This window comes from Aphelocoma coerulescens, chromosome 1, assembly GCF_041296385.1.
Source record: "Aphelocoma coerulescens isolate FSJ_1873_10779 chromosome 1, UR_Acoe_1.0, whole genome shotgun sequence".
Classification (NCBI taxonomy): domain Eukaryota; kingdom Metazoa; phylum Chordata; class Aves; order Passeriformes; family Corvidae; genus Aphelocoma; species Aphelocoma coerulescens.
Window position 1 is genome coordinate 107644970 of NC_091013.1, and position 21034 is coordinate 107666003.

At 35.7% G+C, this 21034-nt stretch overlaps 1 long non-coding RNA gene across 1 annotated transcript; it reads right to left on the minus strand.

The window, feature by feature from the left end:
- Positions 1-1772: 1772 nt before the first annotated feature.
- Positions 1773-17871, minus strand: LOC138119797 (uncharacterized). The gene is made up of 6 exons (XR_011155626.1): positions 17750-17871; positions 16335-16410; positions 6817-6923; positions 4694-4754; positions 2825-2900; positions 1773-2095 (listed from the first exon to the last, which is right to left on the minus strand). It is a non-coding gene; the product is annotated as an uncharacterized lncRNA (long non-coding RNA).
- Positions 17872-21034: the final 3163 nt, after the last annotated feature.

Consider the following 21034-nt stretch of genomic DNA (forward strand, 5'->3'; position numbering starts at 1 on the left):
GTCCTTCTTTATTAAAATCCAAATTGAAATGAAAAATAGCAAAGTTCAAGTACATCTGCACAGCTTCCTATTACAATAATAGATTGTTTGAGAGTACCAACTACTGCTAGTGCTCTTGTTGAATCTGCCTTATTGGGAGCAGAAAAAAAGAAATATAAATGATATAATGATATGATTTGGAAAAATGGTGTTAGGCCTGCAGGACCACAGAAAAAGGAATCAAGATTCTAGCAGGAAAGGTATGATATGACTGCTCTGATTGTAGCGGGTTCAGTTTGTAAACTGGGCAGAAACACCAATTTAGGGTTTGGTTCAAAATATCCATTACTTACTTATTTTGCTTCTGTGAGATAAGAATTAGGAGAAAGCAAAGTAGGCATGAAACTTAAAAGAATATAAAGAAGTTTATTAACAGACCTAAAAGAAAGAAAAAAAGTCAGACTAAACCTTCAGGACACTTCTCCTCCCCCCACCTTTCTCCCTTCTCCCACTGACAATGTAAAAAGACAACCCTTGAGATTTTTAGTCAGTTTACCACTTCTATAATAACCTTGTTCAGTTCACTTAGGGAGAGGAGTCTCTCTTGCTCATGCTATGGAGACATCTCCACAAGAAGTTCTCTCATGGCTTCAGTATCACAAGACAGCTGCCCGGGTTGGTTCTCTGCTCACATGTGAGAGTCCCTTCCCCCAACTTACCGCTTTCCCCACAACTGCTTTTGAGGGTCCAATCTTGAGCTACTGGGGTACCATTTTAAGGATGACCTGTTCAGAAGCAAAGGTTCTCTTCACCTATCTCTGAGAGCATCTTCATCTCTAGGGGTAGAGGCCCTCCTCCTCCCCTCATCACCTTCATCTCTAGGAACAGAGGTCTTCTCCTTCCTTGGGAGCAAGGGTCCTCATCAAATTACAGCTACTGTCATTTGCTTGTTTCAGCACAGGTACTTTTGCTCACAACTGCAGTTTAAACGCTCCAACCCCCCAGGCTTTCATGAAATTACAATGGGTACTCTGATGTATCATAGTCCATCACCATAGCTTTACAACAGAATTTCAACTTCTAAGCTTGAAGCATCTCCTCTTTCTCCTCCCTCAGGGTTTCAGCTCTTCCTTCTTTACTGACTTTGGTGTCTCTATGGTGTTCTTTTCACTTGACCACCTTTCCTCTTCCTCTGACTCGGGAGAGGATTGATGTCTGCAGGCTTCATCTGTTCTGGAGGAAACTTACAGCACTAAAAGGGTGAATCTCACCCGGCCCTGCAGCTGGAATTCGCTTAGCACTGTTGGTCACATGATTTTTGCCAGGCAGCGGGGCAGCGGCCCCAAATGAGCCCCAGCCATGCCACGGGCCACCCGCACGGAGCAGGGCTGGGGCAGGGAGAGGCCGTGGATGGAACAGGGCCATGCCTTGCCCTGCCTGCAGGCCCCCCCCTGCTACCTGTTCAAAAGCCAGAAGACAAGAGAGCTTTCCCGGGCTCTGTTTGTTCTTAAATGTGGATCACAGAGGCATGTCAAGCTCTTTAAGTGGCTTAAAAAGTTGCCAATATTCAAACTAGCCATTTGATAGGTTCTGCTAGGTCATAGAGGAAGCTGTAAGCACCTCTTTGCAAGAGAATCACTTCTGTGGCTGATACCCTCTTTACTAAAAACCCAAACTATACTAAACCATGACACTGATATAATAAGAACAAGTAATAATTTAAGTGGTAAAATGCCACATAGCAGGGGTTTACTTGTTTTTGTGTTTATTTGCTGCGAATTTATTCTATACAAATATCACAGAAACTCAGATTTCCAAAATAGCATTGTCCTACTCGGTGCTATTTTCAACTAAACTTTCCACACCATAGGTTGCTTCCTCCCCACTTGTCAGAGTGTAAATATGAGTATGTGCAATGTCAGCCCAGAGACAGTCCAGTTTAACATGTTATCACTCATGTTGAATTGGGTCATTTCAACAGAAGTGAAATAAGATTGTCTACACTTGAAGGCTGAGAGGAGGGAGAGCAAATTCCAGCCAGAAGGTTCCAAAGAGTAGCTTAGAAGAGCAATCTCTTCAACTGGCTCAGCTACACCTGAAGAAAACAGGACTGCAGCTGTAATACAAGAAGAAATCTGATTAACTGAGATTTTTTACAAGTCCCAGACTATTTGCAAAAAGGGGCAAACTACTTCATTTTGTACACAATATTAAAACATGCTTTTATATATATATACACACATATATATATGTTTTATTAACACTGAGATTTTTCTGAAAAAAGGAATAATTGTAAAGAAATTGGTCCCTCTGGAAATTTTTGCCCAGTTTATTGTTAATTAAACTAGATGCTATGGTCAAGGTTAATTTTTTCTGCTGTTTTTCGTTTCTTTTGATAGTGCCTCTAGTTAAAAAACACTTTTGAAGTCACACTTTGTGGTGAGAAGCTGTTCTTCCTTATTAACATAGAAACATTTATTTTCAAATTTCTTTTCCGCCATCACAAGCTACTAAACCCTCTACTGTATTTCATGCCAAAACAAAATAAATTTGCAGAGTCAGACATTAAAATTATGTTTTTGTGCAATTAGAAATGTGCTGAGCATTTCAAAACAAAACCAAATCAGAGCCATCTGTATCCTGTGCAAAGACATTCGAAAACAATCTGCTTTTATAAAAAACAGGTTGGAAAACACTATTTCCATGAAAAAAAAGCAATTACTTTCAAGAAGCCAGTGAGATTCAGACTTCAGTGTTTGCTGCTGAAATTTTTAGTAGTTAATGTGTTAAGTTGCTTGGCTTCAGTCACCTTGCCCTTACTGACACGACACAACACGACGCATACCACTGAAAAAGTTGGCTGGAAAATCCAAACATGTATTTTATGGAAACCTGAGGTTGAAGTGGAAAAGATTCTTTATCTGTATGGAAAAACAAAGAAATTTGGTTCAGGAATTTTGCAGTGTAAAGTGAAGAAGTGAATATTCTTCACCTTCGTATTGGATTATGGATTTGCTTAGTTGGGTTTTTTCCTAAAAATCCTGTAGATTTTATTCTACAGATCCAGATAAATGTCCAGTCAATAAAAAACTTCTCTGCAGGCAGTAGAATTGTCACCTTTTAAACAGTATAGATGCATATTGCCAAAAGCTAGAAACGTCTTTAACTGCCTGTTCTTTCTCTTTTAATTTCACCCAACAGAAGGAAGATTAAAAAGATACGGACATTGGCAACAAGTAGCATACTAACTCTACAGACTTACATTTAAAGCATAACATAATCCCAGCCCATTAAGGGTTCCTGCAACAGGAAGCCAGGACAAAATTGACCCCTAGGAGCCAAAGCTGTTTAGGAAACACAGGATGTTATAGGCTGTGACCTCAGGACTGCAGTGAGAAACCATTTGTTTTCTTGGCAAGGTAGTTCCTGTTTTAAATATGAGAACATTTCTTACATATAATTTTGATGAACTTGTTTAGAAAATGTGTGCTCCCAGATTGTAGACTGGTGTGGCAAATAAGAATTTGAGTTTCACACACACACAAACTAGTTTGACTTGTATTTTCATTTTTGTCATTTCAAGTAGGCTATTCTTAAATTTCACTCTTAATTTTTTACTGCTTTTGATTTTGTTGCTCTCACTAGTCAATCTTCTTTTTGTTTGAGAGTCTGTTGTGTTACATGCAGCAGATACTTAAGCACATAATCACAAACACAGGATAGTCTGAGCTGGAAGGGACCCAGAAGGATCATCAAGTCCAAATCTTAAGTGAATAGCCCATACAGGGATCCAACCCATGACCTTGGTGTTATTAACGCCAACACTATTCGCTAACCAACATGCTCAGAATTTGGGTATGAAATAGATAGATCAGAATGCCAGTTGTGAGAACAAAGTCATGCTTTGTCACACACTTTGTGCCATAAACACATGTGGTTTATCTCCAGCTGGCAACTAAGCTCTGCACAGCCACTCGGGATGGGGAGAGGATCGAAAGAGTAAAAGTAAGAAAACCCATGTGTTGAGATAAAGACCTCTTAACAGGGAAAACAAAAGCTGCTCGCACAAACAAAGTAAAACAAGGAATTAATTCACTGCCTCACATGGGCAGGCAGGTGCTCAGTATCCCCAGGACAACAGGGCTCCATCACGTGTAGTGGTGACTTGGGAGGACAGATGTCATTGCTCCAAATGTCCCCCCATTTCTTCACCCAGCTTTATCTATATGCTGAACCTGATACCATGTGTTATGGAGTATCGCTTTGGCTGGTTGGGGTCAGCTCTCCCAGTTAACATCCCTTCCCAACTCCTTGTGCACCCCCAGTTTAATTGCTGGTGGGGTGGTGTGAGAGGTCGAAAAAGGCCTGGCTCTGTGCAAACACTGCTCAGTGACAAAAAAAAACCAACCCTGTGTTATCAACACTGCTTCTACCACAAATCCAAAATATAGCCCCATGACAACTACTATGAAGAAAATCAACTCTATCCCATGCAGAACCAGCACAATACTGAAAGTTTCACAAAGCTGCATGTGTTTTCCTGAGCCACAAGAAAATAAACAAAAGAACAACAAATGCTATCTCATTCCCAAAGAAATACTCTCTAAGTTTTCTTAAGCTTAAGTTTTCTTATGGTTCTGTATCTAAAGAGTAAATCTCAGTATGACTTTATTCCACATTCTGCCCATCAACAAAAAAACTTTCTTTCTTTTACCTCGGTATGTCCTTCAGAGAAAATAGCACCATGAACCATCCGCAAGATACTTCTCTCCTTTCTTGGGAATCAAAAGAGAGAAATAGGTTAACAATTACTTGCTATGTGCTTCAGCATAATTCTCTATAAAACAGTGCACTTATGTTAATTTGGTATTTAAAAGGTCCCATTGCTGCACCACAGTCCAAAGAAGCCTCAAGATGTTTTAATTGAGTTTGTATAGAAATACAAAATTTGGAAGTAGAAAAAATATCCAGAGCAGGAAAGACTCAATTAGTGGTATTTCACATTAATTTAGGAGTTACTTATCATTGCATGAAAAGATCTGCTAGATAAATTCCTCCATATAAATATGACTAAGGAGTGGAAAAAGAGTTTTCTTATTCATCCATCTTTTTCCAAATTTGTATCAGAATTTTAATGATTTGAGAGAAAACAACTTGTCCCCCCAAAAAAAGTGAAAGAAGCAGTAAAGTGCAATAACAAAGCCTCTCCTACAAAGCCTTATTTTTTTGTATAACATATTCAATATTTCTATAGTTTCTCTTTCAGACCAATACAGGGGAAGACACAGACACATGTCCACATAATTATCAATAAGTTTTACATGTGAACATGTGTCTTATAATTCCAGGCTGCTCAAGAGCTTAGAAAACTTAAGGTGATCAGAGACTTTTAATTCAATTTCTATCACAAAACAGGAAATTGTTTCCTATGCTGAAATAATTCCATTACCAATAGTACTTGTGGGATATGATATTAAGCAGTATCAGTATGTGAGTATAGCAAAATCCAATTAAAAAAAGGATTAAAGAAATAAAGAAATAGAAGTACACTGATTTTACAGAGTTTTATTTGATGCTGAACAGTATTGAATAATATTAAGCAACAGCTTGGAGCTACAATTGTTCCAAATTTTGCTTTGCAAACAGGTATAGAGGCATAAGAAAAAAGCACAGAGACCCTTAAATTCAAAAAGTCTTATTTACCACTCTGTTTCTACCTCACAGGGTTCTGTGAGTTTTTTGAAGTGCTAACTTCTATCAAATTTCATCTATATAAGAGTGCTGACTTAAGAAAATATCCATGAAATGAAAACATAAAGGGCATAGGGAACTTTTAATCACAGTTAAAGTGGAAGAATAAAAGTTGTAACTTATGAATGGTACAAAACTGCTTTTGTATAAACTTGAATATGAGCTTTGTTCCCTTGAATATTCACAAAATGGGCAAAAAAGCAACAGAAGCAGTGTTGCACTGCTGTTATCACCAGCTGCACAGCTTATTGTTTTTCATGGAAGTTAGGACTTCAACGGTGAAGTGACAATGATTGTATCTTGCTGTCTTGGAGTATCTAGGCTTTGTTTTATAGCAAGAGATCAGTCCTGAGCCCAATTTGTGTGAACATCAGGAGAATATAAATAACTTATCAAGAACAGCTCATCCTGAAATTGCGATCCAAAAGCTGGCAGAGATTATCTTGAGTTCCTTCAAGCAGCTGAGATTCACAACTGTGTATCTATGTATATTCAGGTTTCCAACTTCCCCTAATACTCTCCTGTAGAGAATAGTTTACTGAACTTTATTTTAAAACTCTGCTACAGCCTCAGGGTCTGCCTCACTCTTTAGGCTGCAGAAATCTTTGGCCTTTGGTATTTGAATAGAATGAAGTGAGGCTCCTATGGTGATTGTCTCTTACTAGTTTTGCTCGAGGTTAAAAGCTATTTCATCTGCCTCTTTGACTCCTTGCTTGAATTTGAAATTGTTAGCAATTAATAAAATAGCTGAAACAACCCAAAACAGCGTTGAATGTTTTGTAAGAAATACTTAAGTTTGTTTAACTCTTTGATAAATATTCCAATCCAATTAATTATATTTCAAAGACAACATTAAATTTTTTAAAAGTTATCAGGTATATCGCATTTTTATTGCTGACATTAGAATTTACCATGAATATGCAAATACTTTCAGGCTATTCCAAATTGCATTATTAAACAAATACATCATGAGTCCAAAAAGGCATAGTTTCATTCATGCTAGTGAGCATATGCTTGGAATTTTTGATCCTCCAAGTCTAGAGACTTTGGAATCACAGAATCTAGAAAGATAATCTCCATACTAACTTTCAGGGAAGGACACATCTAACTCTTCAGACAGTAACCTTGATTAAGGTGTGGTGCTTTGATTCTCCTGGCCTCTGCAGTGCAGCATTTCCCTTTGTCTCAGACACCTGAAACCAAGAAATAAGATGTGAAACTTGCCTATTTATTAATATACTTAGTAAACCTTTCTGTGTCTTTCAGTAACAAATGTTTTGTTATTATCCAGGTACTTTACAATACCACATAAGCTGGAGGAAAGAAATATGAAACTAAAAATAAAAGTATATCCAATGTCAATAATGAACATAATGACAGAGAATACAAGTGAAATGAAGCACATAGTCTATTTATACTAAGGTAAAATGGAACTTGTCTCTCCTTTTTATCTGACTGAATTGCTGTGCGCTTCATCCAAAAAGGTGAATTTTGGGCTTTAAGGTTTTGGTGTGTTCCTTGGACCTCCAGATACCCAGTAATGCAGATTTATTCAGATGCTTCTGTGAGAGGAAGCATCCTATACAAATTCTCCCAAGACTCCATTTGCAAACATACTTCAAAGGGAAGTTACATCTAATAAGCACAATCTTCACAGTCATGCATATTCACTTCTCATTTCTTAGAGATTTTAAAACAATGATATAAGTAAAAATCAACTAGTCTATTTCATCACAACTGCTGGTGTGAATCCTCTTTTCACCATTTTTTTTCTCATTTGCTTGTCCTCATTCTGAAGCCAAAGAACCTACTGGGTATGTGCAAATAAATTCCTGTTCCTGTTGTCTTTTATAAAAAGATCAGAAATCCATTGTGTTGGGGTTTGCAAAGTATCATGTTTCCAGAGAAATAATATTGCCTGTATATTATTCTTTGTGTAAAAACCATTATAGCTGATTCTGTTAAGACATGGTTTCAAAAAGACTGAAGGATTGTAGACCATGTAAGGAATTTTTTAATTACACTCAACTGGTAAATTAAAATATATTGAGATGTGTTAAGATGGTGATAGATGTCATCCTACATATTAAATTAATGTTATACTTAGTAGTATTTGTGAGGCAGTAGGAATCTACATGTGAGGGGAAAAGAGACATAGGTGGATGACATTGTAGATGGAGATTCCCTTTCTAAAGGAGATGCATGGAAAAGATGAGAGATGGTGGATAAAAGTTATTCCTGGGGAAAATATGATTGAACATGAGGAAAATTTGTAGTGAGAACAACCATTGGAATAATCTCCACTGGGAAGTTAGTGGAGGATTCTCCAACACTGGATACTTTTGGGATTCACCTGGACAGGGTGCTGGACCATCTTGTCTAGACCGTACTTTTGCCAAAAAAGGTAAAACCAGATTATATTTGGGACTCCTTCCAACCCGGTATTCTATGAGTTTAAATCATTTACCCAAATCACTAACTTGAAAGAAATTTATTCTCTTAAGCCAAACAATTTTTATTTATTGTTTTTTACCTTTCTTGATTATTTACTTGATGCTGCTTATTCTAGAGTTGTCCATAGGAAGGGGAAGAGTCAAATTCTGGAACTTTTGATATCAAGCTATTCTATTCCTGACACAGAGTTTTTTCTTTCTAAAAGAGTAGAAAGGGAGACAAAGTCTTTTTCTTTTAGCAATTACTGCTTTTGAGGCTATTACCTGCAAATCCAGAGAGACACTAGCCATGGCAAATTGCTCAGAAGGGAGAGCGGGGACAATTTCTACCATGAGAAATGGGACAACCACATTACTCAACCAACATTTTAGACATGAGAAAAAAAAAGAAATATCCCTAAGGAAAAAAATCGGCAACAACCTGAAATAACCTGCCAACTAACACCAAGTCAGATAAATTATTGCCCACTGACAGAGTTTGACAATTGTGGTTCTGCTCGAACCACTAATAATGAAGGCAAGTTATAATGGATAAGTGGCTTGAGTAAAATAGAAGGAAAATTTGTTTTGAAAAGAGCTCTTCAATGAATGCTATAAGGAGGGCTCTGGTTAGGGTTGTTTTTTTTTGTAGTTGGAGTTTTTTGCTGTTGGGAGGTGTTTGGGTTGGTTTCCTTGGTGGAGCACAGAGGGTTTGGGGTTTTTTTTTTTGTTTGTTTGCTTGTTTCCCTATAAAATATCCAGAATGGCATATCCTGAAAGATTTTGAAGAGAAAGGAAGCTGAAGAGGGACTCTTCACCAGGAACTGTAGTCATAGGACAGGTAGCAATGGTTAAAAATTTAAAGAGAGGAAATTTAGGTTAGATATTAGAATGAAGAAAAACCTTTAAATGAAACAAGAAAACAACAATATTTTCAAGGAAAGAAATAAAGATTTAAAAGTGCTAGCAAGTTTTTGGATAGATACCCACTGAAAAAAACCTTTATATACCCTTATAATGAAAAAAAACCCTTTGACTGAAAAAAAAAAAAGACATTCACATTTCATTAGTGTATTTTATTCTTATTCATCTACAACTTTGACTTAAATAAAAAAGGATTTATGGAAATAGTTAAAAAAAATTTCATTAACTACTATCTAAACTCATCTCCCACTATAATCTGAGAGTCACAATTTGATTTTTTTTTTATTTGATTAGAATTTCTATTAAGAAAATGCAAAGTATTCATGAATAGTTAAATCTGTAAAATCATTAAGAAACCTCTTAAAAATACTACTTTTCCAGACATTCTTTAGTCTGCAATCTGAGGAACAGAACTTTCTTAATAGCACTACAGTTTTAGTAAAGAGGAAGAATGGAAACACATTCAGCCACTGTTGTGAAAATCGCCTATCACAGCTGAGAAATAGCCAAGGCACTATGCTACTCTCTTTATATTTCAAAATCTTGGGTTTTTTTTCATAAGTACCACTGAAAAACTTGTATTAAGAAAGGAAATATGACTTATGACTAATAATGAATAGATACATCAGAGATGTAGATTTAGGATAAAGTTATTTATTACAATTACAAAGATCATGATGTAAAGTTCAAATCCTTAATTCTGTATTCATTGGTGAATGGTTTATTTTACACAATTCAGTGATTCTGAAAGTATGGTTAAGTTATTTATTTATTCTGATTCTCAAATTGAGTTCACATATAACAGTGTCTATATGCAAATCTATAATAGCATTTTTACCCTGAAAATTATCTGAAGGTAGTGATTCAACAGGACAAAAATGTTAATTATTTGGTCTTACTGTGTTCTTATGTTTTCTATATCCTCTGAAATGTACCATTGCATTACAATGTTATTTTGAAATGCATGAGTCTGCCCCTTGGTATCTGAGAAGATCAAAACAGTGAATGCATAACTGCAAAATAAGCTGCTCTGATTATGACACCTTTTGATTAGATTCATGCCATTATTTGTGGCCTGGGAGCTTCATTCAGGCATTTAGAGTCACCTACTTAAAAGAGAGATCAGAGATTATAAAGATATGGTATGTGCAAAGCTGAGGGGAACATCTCTCTGAGCAACCTGGTCTAGTGAAAGGTGTCCCTGCCCAAGGCAGGGGGTTGGAAAAAGATCATATTTAAGGTCTCTTTCAACCCAAACCATTCAAAGATTCTATGATCTAATCCACTTAGACACACAGCTTTTAATTCTGGGAGAACAGGACTGGAACAATGCAGTTTCTCCAGATGAAGTAAATGATAGCTGAAGCTACATAACACTTAATTAAATATCCAACTCAATCCTTCCCCTGAAGGAGGGAGAATAATTCCCAGAGACTTTTAGTATGCTAAGGAAATGCAACTCTTTGCAGAATAATCAAAAGCATACTAACCTGACCCATTTCACTAAAATAACTTTTTTAATAACTAACAAGAATAAAGCATGGAACAGACCTGATCCAAAAGAAGGGATACCTCACGCACTTTGCTAGATTATTCTTCAAACCTCACTTATGAAGGATGATTTTTCACTGAATTTAAAATATTGAGATCATATTGACATAGCAAATATTATTCACAGAAGACCACATTATCCAGCTACTCTCAGAAGACCCAGTCATCCACTTTTACTAGGTTATTGCTATGGCACAGTGAAAAATCTCAGTTAGATTACAAAGAATAGATGCAACATAACATAATGATGGCATTCTTGGTCTTTATTTGCAAAGTGAGGCTATCCATAGTGTGACTATATATAAATATACTATTTGGCATTTTGAATAGAAAATATGAGAATGAAAGTGACAGGAGGAACTAAATGAAGAATCCACTAATCAGAGAATTGCAAAAAGAAAATGCAAAGCTCTATTCAGTCTACTTGAGAAGGCATATGAATATGTATATATGTATATTTATATGCGAGCTGGTAAAAAATGTTGCATGACGTATGTTCCATGTATTTGGTGAAAACCAGACCATTTAACAGCTTTTTCTTTATTGTCTAATCCCTCAGGATAGAGGGACCTGGCTTGAGGCTGTTGTGTAAACATCTAATCATAGTCAATATCTGGATCCTTTTTCTTTCTTGAGCTGATGGGAGATATTTTTATGCAATTTAACCTGCTTAAAGAATATTGTGTTTGTCATGATTAAAAACTACCTTTTCTGCTACACTGTACTTTCAATATTGTCAAATTGATAGCAGTGCAGTCAAAGGAACATCCATTCAGGAGTACTGGTGACTGCAGATAAGATATTATCTATTGCAGCCTACCCTGAAATGCCACGATAGTGCCATGGCTTTAGATAATATTCCAAATGAGTATTTCTTAGATGTCTAATAAATTAAGCAGGGGGATAAACAGAAAATGACATAAAATGAGATAAAACCATAAATCTATGTTTTATAAACCAGTTAACCAGAAATCAGATGTAGAGAACATTATTGATTTTATTGACAAGACAAAAAGAAGCAGCTTGTTAACGAAATCTGTTGAAGGCACAGTCAGGTGCATCAACACAAATGATGATTAAAATGTCATGCTGAAAAAACCTGAAGATTTCAAGGACGGGAACAAAATAGATAACATTTAGCAGTACAAAGTACCATATTATGCAGTTTAATAAGATTTCTGAATTCGTGCTAAAAACCTCAACAGAAATTATGGGAAGAGGAGCAGGTCTTGCATACTGAACATGGTATGCTGCAATCTTGAACTACTTCTGAATGCAGCACTGACATTTTTTTTATCTAGCAAGGCATTTCTCAGTAAGAGAGGAGTTTTCATAGCTAAACAAGACCTCTACAACATGACAGCATAAATGTATTACTGGTCATCCACACTCAGGACAAATTGCCCCACAACTGAACTTTTCCAACTAACTGCAAAATTTTATGATGAGAGGAAAGGGTGATCTACCTTCTTGGATAGGGAGCAGAGGAACTTAACTTCATAAACACAGCGATACAGTGCCAGAGAAGAAGTGCAAATACAACTGTGGAAGCAAGGAGGAGATCAACACTAGAAAAGGAAAAGCTTGTTAAACCAAAGAGCAAACAAGAAAGGCTATAAACTGCCTTGAATTCATTCTAAATTAGAAAGAAGCTCCCAACTAACAAAAAGAGAAGGCTCTGGTAGAATCTTTAAAAGTAGCAATGGGGCAAATATTTACAAAATTGTCTCCCTTAATAATAATTAAAGTTTGCAAAACATATGAAAAACATTCTCTGATTTTATTGATTTTCACAAAAAAGGGATAGGAAAAATAGTCTCAAGCTTCCCCTCGACTACCAAAATACAGAATGTGCATTTTTATTCTCTCTACAAATTCATGTTTTTCTATTGTAATAGTGTTACATCAATTGTCTATTTAAGAGGGGGGGAAAAAAGACTAAAGTAAATGCTTAAAATTATGCAGCCTAAAATTATTTATAGAGCATATCTTTATAATCAGCTGTCCATCAACTGAATATCTGCTTCAGAATAGCAACAGCACTAAAGACAGTTCTTGAAGATGCTGTTTCAAACTTTTGTATTTATGAGACTCCTTTTGCTATATCAGTTGATACCAGCTGAAACTATTCTTTCAGCTCCAAGAATATTGTGATATTTCTCAGATCAGTTACCAAAAGAGACAAGTACATTACTTTTACAGATCTTATTGCTTTTTAGGAGCTTATTCTTAGCAATCTGAGTTTGCCATATAATGATGTAGCAGAGTTACAGTCTTTCTCTTAAAGGTATTCGTACCACCATTATTCCCCAACAAAACCCTGAAGAATTACATAGTAGATAAATAATTAAAGAATTTTCATGTTTGCCTATTCCACATATTAAAAAAGATTATTTTATTTTTTTTTTTTTTAAAGCAAAAAAATGTTTTAAGGAGGGAAAGAAAACATCTTGCAAAAAGTATTATGACTTGGCAGATTTACTTATGTCAGGTAGTAAACTGGTCTCCAATGACCACAGACTTATCCTATCTATACAAAAAGGATTTCAGTATGTATATTTCAGCCAACTTTTGCAAAAGCAAACAAAATTTATGGCTATGAAGCTTCCCTTGAATGTTTATTATTATATTACAAGTTCTTCCAGACATTATTTTCTGACATACCTGCAAATATAAAAGGATTTCGGTGTTTTCTTTTCTGAGCTTTCAAACTGCTATTTCCCAGGAGTTTAGTGATAATTTATAAATGGCAACATCATAAACATAGAAGGTAATTTCCCCTAAGAGCCAGCTAATTTTTACCTTTCTACACATGAATGACCCGTGCAACTTGGCTGTTGCTTCATTAAATCTTTTACACCTGCTCCTTCCATCTCGTGAGAAAAAATAAATAGGAGGTGCAATTCACTCACACTACATTCACTCTTGAAGGTATTGGGGGAAAAAAAGGCTATCTTAGTACTTTCTGCCATAAAGTGTAACTAATTCTGTAAATGTGAGTGAAACACAATTGAAAGTAGCATGGCAGATAGATTGATATTACCAGTGGGTCACTGACATGGAGAGGAAAATCTGAATTGTTCCCTAGCGTAATGCTACTGGAATTGATTTACACCAGGGATGCATTTGGCATGAAGACTTTGAAAGCACATTTTTGAAAAGGAAGTTCTATTTGCACTGTGGGGTTTCCATTCTCATTTTATACATTCCTATAAGTCACTTCAAGTAGCACAGAGAATCCATTTCAAAAAATAAAGATGTAAAAATGTACTTTCAGTTTCTTCCTCACCGAGCCAAAGATAAAGCTACATTTCATGTAAAACAATAGTGACAAGGAGGAAGTTTGGTGTTAGAGAAATGGACACCTCTTAATCAATTTCCCTGATTAAACAGGGTGAAACAGAGAGTAACAATTATTTGAAATAACAATAGGCTTGCTTTTTTAAATTATTCATAATAAAAGTGTGAAATTTGTTATGTAAGATGTTGAGTCTTTGTTAGATTCAAAATGTAAAACCGTACATAGATCATTAAAAGCCCATTAAATGCATTTTCTTTAAAGCAAGAACATACATCCTGTATTTTTCGGAAATAAAAATACCGATAGGCTTTTAGAAGAAACTGACTTTAAGCACTTTTAATTTCTGCTCTTCATATGGTGGATTTCTAAAATCACATTTGTCAATATCCTCTATCAACTTCGTATTTTTACTGTGTTTTTTACCACATTACCTTCTTTTCTATAAGTCACACTGCTCTTTTTACAGAAGAGCGCCATAGTATGTCAATTCGGCACTGCTTTGTTTTAAGAGACTTGTGTATTTTTCCTAAACAGAATCCTGCTTTTGTTTAGCTGGCTGGATCCTTTTTTTTTTTTCAAATTTTTACAGGTCAGCAGGTCTCAGTAGGATATTAGGAGAAAAAAAATTACTTTTTTTTTCCCAATTAAAAAAAGAAGACCATTGCTGCAGTTGTATAAATCTGAAAAAAAACTTTTTAAAAAGTTGTTTAGCTGTATGATAATTTTTGCATGTTTTTTTGTGGATTCTTTATCAAAACATTCAATAATTACAATTCAGAATTAGGAGAGCCATGATCCCTGGTAGAAAAGTCATGGAAGCTTAGTAGGAACTTTAAGTTAGAAGCAGGAGAGAAAAAAAATCTAATTTTTTGTACTCAAAGGATTAGAATCCTCAGGATATACATGAGTCAAATACGTTTCACAGTATTTAAAAACATTACTGAATCTATCTCAACAAGGTACAACATACTTCGGCTGCACATCTGTGTTGCAGATCAAGTATCAGATAAATGGTGAGTCTAAAGCAACAGTTTGGAGAGGATTTATTATTCTACTAGCTTTACTTCATGGCAAAGCACATGGCAAAAACCCTCTCAAAAAGTAACCAAAGCTGTTTCTTCAGTCACAGTAGAATTTTACATTCATTGACTATTCTCTGTTAATAATAATAAAATAAAGAGTAGGGAAATCTTATTAGTTTGATGCTGACACTTTCATAAAACATTGTCAAATATATTTTCCTGTCTCTGTCAGAGCAAAGCCCCTTTCCAAAGTTCTTGTCAGACTCTTGCAGGTTTTTTTCAGAGCCCAACCGTAACGATATTGGAGCAGCACAGTTAAGGCTGCCTGCTTATCTACATAACAGCTCCTCTGCTGGCAGCTCCTTCTCTGATCGCAGCACTACCTCCCACACCAAAAAATATTCAGCCTTGGAGGTGGGAAGACGTTGTTTGCAGAGCTCCTTAATAATGATAAAATATTGATAATATCTGCTCTAGTCAAATCTGCCTGCAAGAAATATTTCTCTCTCCTGTGGAATGTCTCAGCTCCTGCCCCTTCCTCTGCAGCAGCCACAGCTGGCATCTGGCATGATAAGAAGCACAAGCTCACTGACCATACGAACTCCCTCTGCCAGTAGGCCTCTGATAAGAGAATTTGGCACAAACCCTGGTCTAAATCAAACCCATTATTTTGAAATACTGCTGCATAGCTACAATGGTCTTTACTGAAATATAGTAAAATGAAGCCTTTATGTTCTCCCCCAGATTGCGTGTTCGTAAATTATCCCAAGTCCAACTTCGTTTAGGCTTCTGTTTTCCCAGCAGAAATAAGCTTTTTTCAATAAAATTTCCAACAACAGTGCTTCCTAAGCCTGATCATATTTTTCCCTAAATAAAGAAAAAACTAATTAATTGTAGCAAGCTACATTTCTAGGTTTCTCAGTAATATCAAAAGAAAACTGTGTGATATGCTCTTTCTCAGTCTCAAAGGTTGACTAAATGCTTAACTTCGGATAGCATGTTTTTTATCTAAGCTAACCACAAAGTAGATAAATTCCTTTCTTTAAAAAATTCTGCCAGATAAAAAGAAAACAGAAACATTGTTGCTGGAAAGGGATTTTATTCTCTTTGACTTCTAAAAAATTTCCCTGAAAGGGTTTTCAGATAATGTTACTCTCTTTATAACAATAAATTACTGTTTAATCGAGGAGGGACATCACTGATAGGAAAGAGAGGACCCAGTCCACACTTTAAAGGGTTTACATTGTTTGTTCCAGCTTCAGGGGCCAAAAGGCATTGACAATGCTTTATTTTGTTTTCTGTCACCCACCAGACCTCCTCTAGAGGGAGAGTTTATATCTGCAATGATCAGTACGAGAAAGGAGCTTTACTTACCTGCCAGTGACATTTATTTTCCCAGCTGGCTGGAGACTGCAGAGTTTAGCTACTGAGGTCTAAACCGGTGCCTAAACTGGTCGGGAAAGAGAGAAAACACTGTTAGTTGTGATAGTCTTAGGCTGGAACTGACTCTCTGTTGAAGACTGAATTTTAAGAGAAATGGTGGGAATTATGAGAGAGCCACTGAAGATTTTTAAAAGGTAACGTTTCAACTACAGAACAGAGGTATAGCAGTTCAGGGAATGTACTGCCAAGAACCTACATTTTTACAGCATTATAACTTAAAGAAAAAGATTTCAAACAACTAGGTGGATTATGATGAAGTACCTGATAATTAATTGATGAGATCATAGATAAAAAATATCAATAGAATAACCTCAGCCAGAACATGAAAAGCATCAAAATGTGTGATCATCTTGTCAGAAAAATATCTTGATGGAGTTTTGCAGAAACCCCTAATGCTCTTAACTTTATAGACATCTATCACCATTCAGAAAGGCTGCAAGATGTACCCATTGCAATTTTCATTAAAGTCTCTTTTTGTGTCCATTAAGCCCCTGAAATCTGATACCAAAGGCCTGTAACAAAAGCAATAGGGCCTGTCACAGTCAAGGTTAACTTCAGAAAAATAACCTGTTTCAGAAAGAATGTGAGAGGAGAACAAATACCCAAATAAATACTGTTCAAAGGATACTTCACAGATTAAGAGAAACTTGAATAAACCCTATAAGGTCAGTAAAGACAGAGACATCAGGTAAGCCTTTGCAGATATAAGCTTATTGCCATTCTAACCACCATGCAGATTAGACATTACAATTTTATAAATTGCAAAATACATTAGTCCTACCATAAAAAAATATTGTAATGCTGAGGAGACTGAATTTTCTGAATTAAAATATATTTGCCAGGTTACTGGTTTCAAAGCCCGTAGTTCACTGATTGGGTATTTCTCTCAGCTCAATCAATATAGAGGCCACTCCAGAGTCACTAGAGGAAAGAGTCTGCTCTCAGTTGTCCTATTTCTAAATAGACCCTGAGCCAAAGTCCCAAACAAAGACTCCACAGGAGGTCCTTAAACAAGACAAGAATCTTCTTTTGTGTAAAACACAGATGTGAGAACACTACTGCCAGACTTTTTCATTGATTGCCTGTGACTATGGAAGTTGCTTCTGAAATATCTGTGAGTGTTCTTTAAAAGGTCTTTGCTGACTAATTATCTAAGCAACAATTCTCTTACTCTTCCATAGTGTTACTGTCATGGAGCAGATCCCCACAGGACAGGAGCTGAGCAGTCAGAAGGGGCAGGGGCCAGGCCATGTTCTGCAGCAGTGGAGTGCAGGACATACCCACAGATGAGAGCCAGGGACGACCAAGCATCCAGATGAAAAGGAAACATAATGCTAATGAGTGACCTGGTGATCTCTGGGGGTGTCCATGGTGATGAAGAAGGGCTGAGGGAAAGCCAAGCTGCAGATCCAGGGGCTCCATGGCTGGGCATAATCACATCTATAACTGGGATGAACATCAGCTGACCTCCCACACAGCTCAGACAAGAAACAAACACTCCTGAACTGAGCCTAAATAGTCCTCCTTGTCCATGGATGAATGTGGAGGCCCCAGGTGAAGCTGGTTATGCTCTTTAAGGCTTACTAGTGCACTTAAGGACCTGAAAATTATTTTCTTTCCATATCACTTCTTTTCAATCCTTAACACATTATTTGAATATTCTTGGATATAACTTCGTGTTATCTATAGATAACTTGTGTAAATCCAACATATGACTTGATTTCATTTCAGTGCGAGCTCTCTGAAGAAACAACGTTTCAGCTTATGAGGTCTTAAAAAAGTGGTTCACAGTAGGAGATCCATGTAGCAGATGGCTTTCTAAAGGGTGAGATAAATCCAAATAACTTTTATATCACTCGGTATTTTAACCAATGAGACCATAAAATGGAAATTGAAATCAACTTTTATGTTATTGGTTAATTTTCTACTGATACCATGCTCTTCTGTGAATTTCACCCATCATTCAAAATTACTGTTTGTAAGTGTCTTAACTGGATAGGTTTTAACAGAGATTTTTAAGTCTTAATTTTTAATGCATGTTTTCTCTTAATGCAATTCAAAATTATATAAAACCAATCAGCACCTTTTAGTATTATCAGATCTAATTTCCTTTAATTACACTTGTGCAATCATTGCTAAATTTAGGCCATGAATGTAAGTAAAAATGAACTGCAATATCTTGTCAATCTTACATTATCAGCTGTAACATAGATATGTGTGTAGCCACTAGAATTGGTTAAAAATGTGCTCAGGGTAGAAGGATTTTATTTCAATTCCATTTGAACTTCATTGCAACAAAATGAACAGAATGTCTTTGGAATATAACTCTGTTATCTTAACCTAAATTTTAATCTGTTTCTAGATGGAATAACTCTAACAGATCTTTGTTGCATTTTGTTTATGAATGTAAAACTGTATACACTTATGCAGGCTCACAAATACACGCACACATGTATGGTCTGGCTCAATCAGGTTTAAAACCAAATTACTCTTTACAAAGCCTATTCTCTTTGCCTTCTTAACTGTCCATTACCAAAGTTCTGCACTATAACAAAAATCCTTTGTGCTTACTTTATTCATGTGGATATTTTTATGCAGTTCATACTTTTATGAGTATGTTATGCCTTTGTGTTTCTGTAAAGCTTTGATATGCAAAGGATAAGCTGCATGATATTTCTGATGTCCAGCCATAAATTCCCATAGGTTTTCTTAAGAAATTCTGTCTAAAGGAATGATGTGATGGATGGAATTTATAGTAAAGTGTGGTGCTCTATCTTTTTTATTTTAAGTAAAGAATTGAATATTTTTTTCATACTTAAATGCCTTTATTAGTATGTTTGTTTCCACATGGTGTCTGGGATTTATATATTTTCCCTCAGTGCCTTATATTATTCAAATACTTGGGTATATAGTTCTTTAATATAAAAAACTTAATAGAAATGTTATCCAATACAAAACACGTGAAGTAAGTCATAATTCATACATTCATAAATGCAAATCTGTTGACTTTGTTAGCTAAAGTACACAGAAAATTCATTTCTACAGAATGTGATGTCTTGATTAGATTCAATAGTTGTCAAGGTAGGTATTTCTTACCTATAAGAGGGCTAAAATGGCTCTAAGATTGTGGGATTGTATTTTGCTGTACACAGCAGGACTGAGATGGAGAACTAAAATTCTCATAACTTTCCAGAGTAAGCAATACTTAAGAAGTTTCTAGTTCCTAGTGCCTTTTATATTTTAAAGACCAATGCAATTATGTACATTTTTGCTTTGATATTTGGGTACTCCAGAACAGAAACACCTATGAATACTCATGACTTGCTAATGTCAATTACCAGCTGAAAACATGAGAAGTTATTGCAGGGCTTTACTGCAGTTTTGAACTTTTTAAACAAAAGTTAAATAGGGAGAATAACAGAAATTTGTCTAGATCCTATTTCTTTCATTTTTTAATATGAGAAACCAACGCACTGATATTCAGAGTTCCTGAACACGTAATTCTTATCAGGCTTGTTCAGGCTCGTTGCCTTTGAGGACCAGACATTATCTGTAGAATGCAAAGAGACAGAATTACTGGAAGCTTGGAAGGCCTACATGAACTTAGTGTCATGTAAAAAAAAAACACTGCAGTGTCACAGCAACAGTTATCTGTGGGATTTCTGAAAGATATGAACATCTGAAAAACGTGGATTAATAAACGAGTTTAAGTTTAATTACTGTATAATAAAAAGATTTTTATGGATTTGATTATATAATCACTTCAGTCTTGATTAGATTTTTGTATAGATTGTACTATATTAATCAGAATGAGACTGTTTAGAAAAGAATTAGAGTTTGTTAATTTTACAAATTAGATATACTTCATAATTTAATATGCATAAGGATCATCACTGTATACTGAGACTCTTGAAAATAGAGGATTACAAGATTAATCATTTTGAGAGTTTATAGAAGATATTTGAGAGAGCTAATATAAAAGGAATGCTTCATTTAACTGGAGAAGAGAAGGGAGTTTTGGTGCATATGTGACTTCATACAACAAGTCTATCCCAGTAGGACAGTGATACCCTTAAGAATTTCAGTTTAATATCAGTCTTACTGGCATAATTGATTATTACAGAAATAAAACATATATAAATTATAGATCATAGTACCACAAAATGACGAAAAAATATTTTGTATACAAATGTCCACTGTCCAGACATAACATGCAATTTTTCTGCTGCTGTTTCAAAGCTATTCTCTTATTACAGGAAGAGCTCTCTTTGCAGCATTTGTAATACTAACCATATTTGAATATTGGTATTTTCTGCCTAGCAAAAAAAACCCAAACGTGGATACAGTGAGTGAGAGTTTCTTGTAGGAATTTACTCAGGCTTTTACTCTTGCCCATAAACCCCTGAGAAAGGGGATACTTCCTTTGACAGTTTAATTTAAGCTTTTGCATAACCTCTAAAATAATCAGTCAAAGATGCCTTTTGTTGTCCTTTGAAATGGACAATTGGATTTATAACCACCTATTAACCTTTACAAACTGAAGAAAGGTTGTGGTTATTGCTGCTTATTTTCCTGTTCTTTCACAAAAGTACTGAAAAGTGGTCCTAGAGTAATCATTCTCAGAGGAGCAG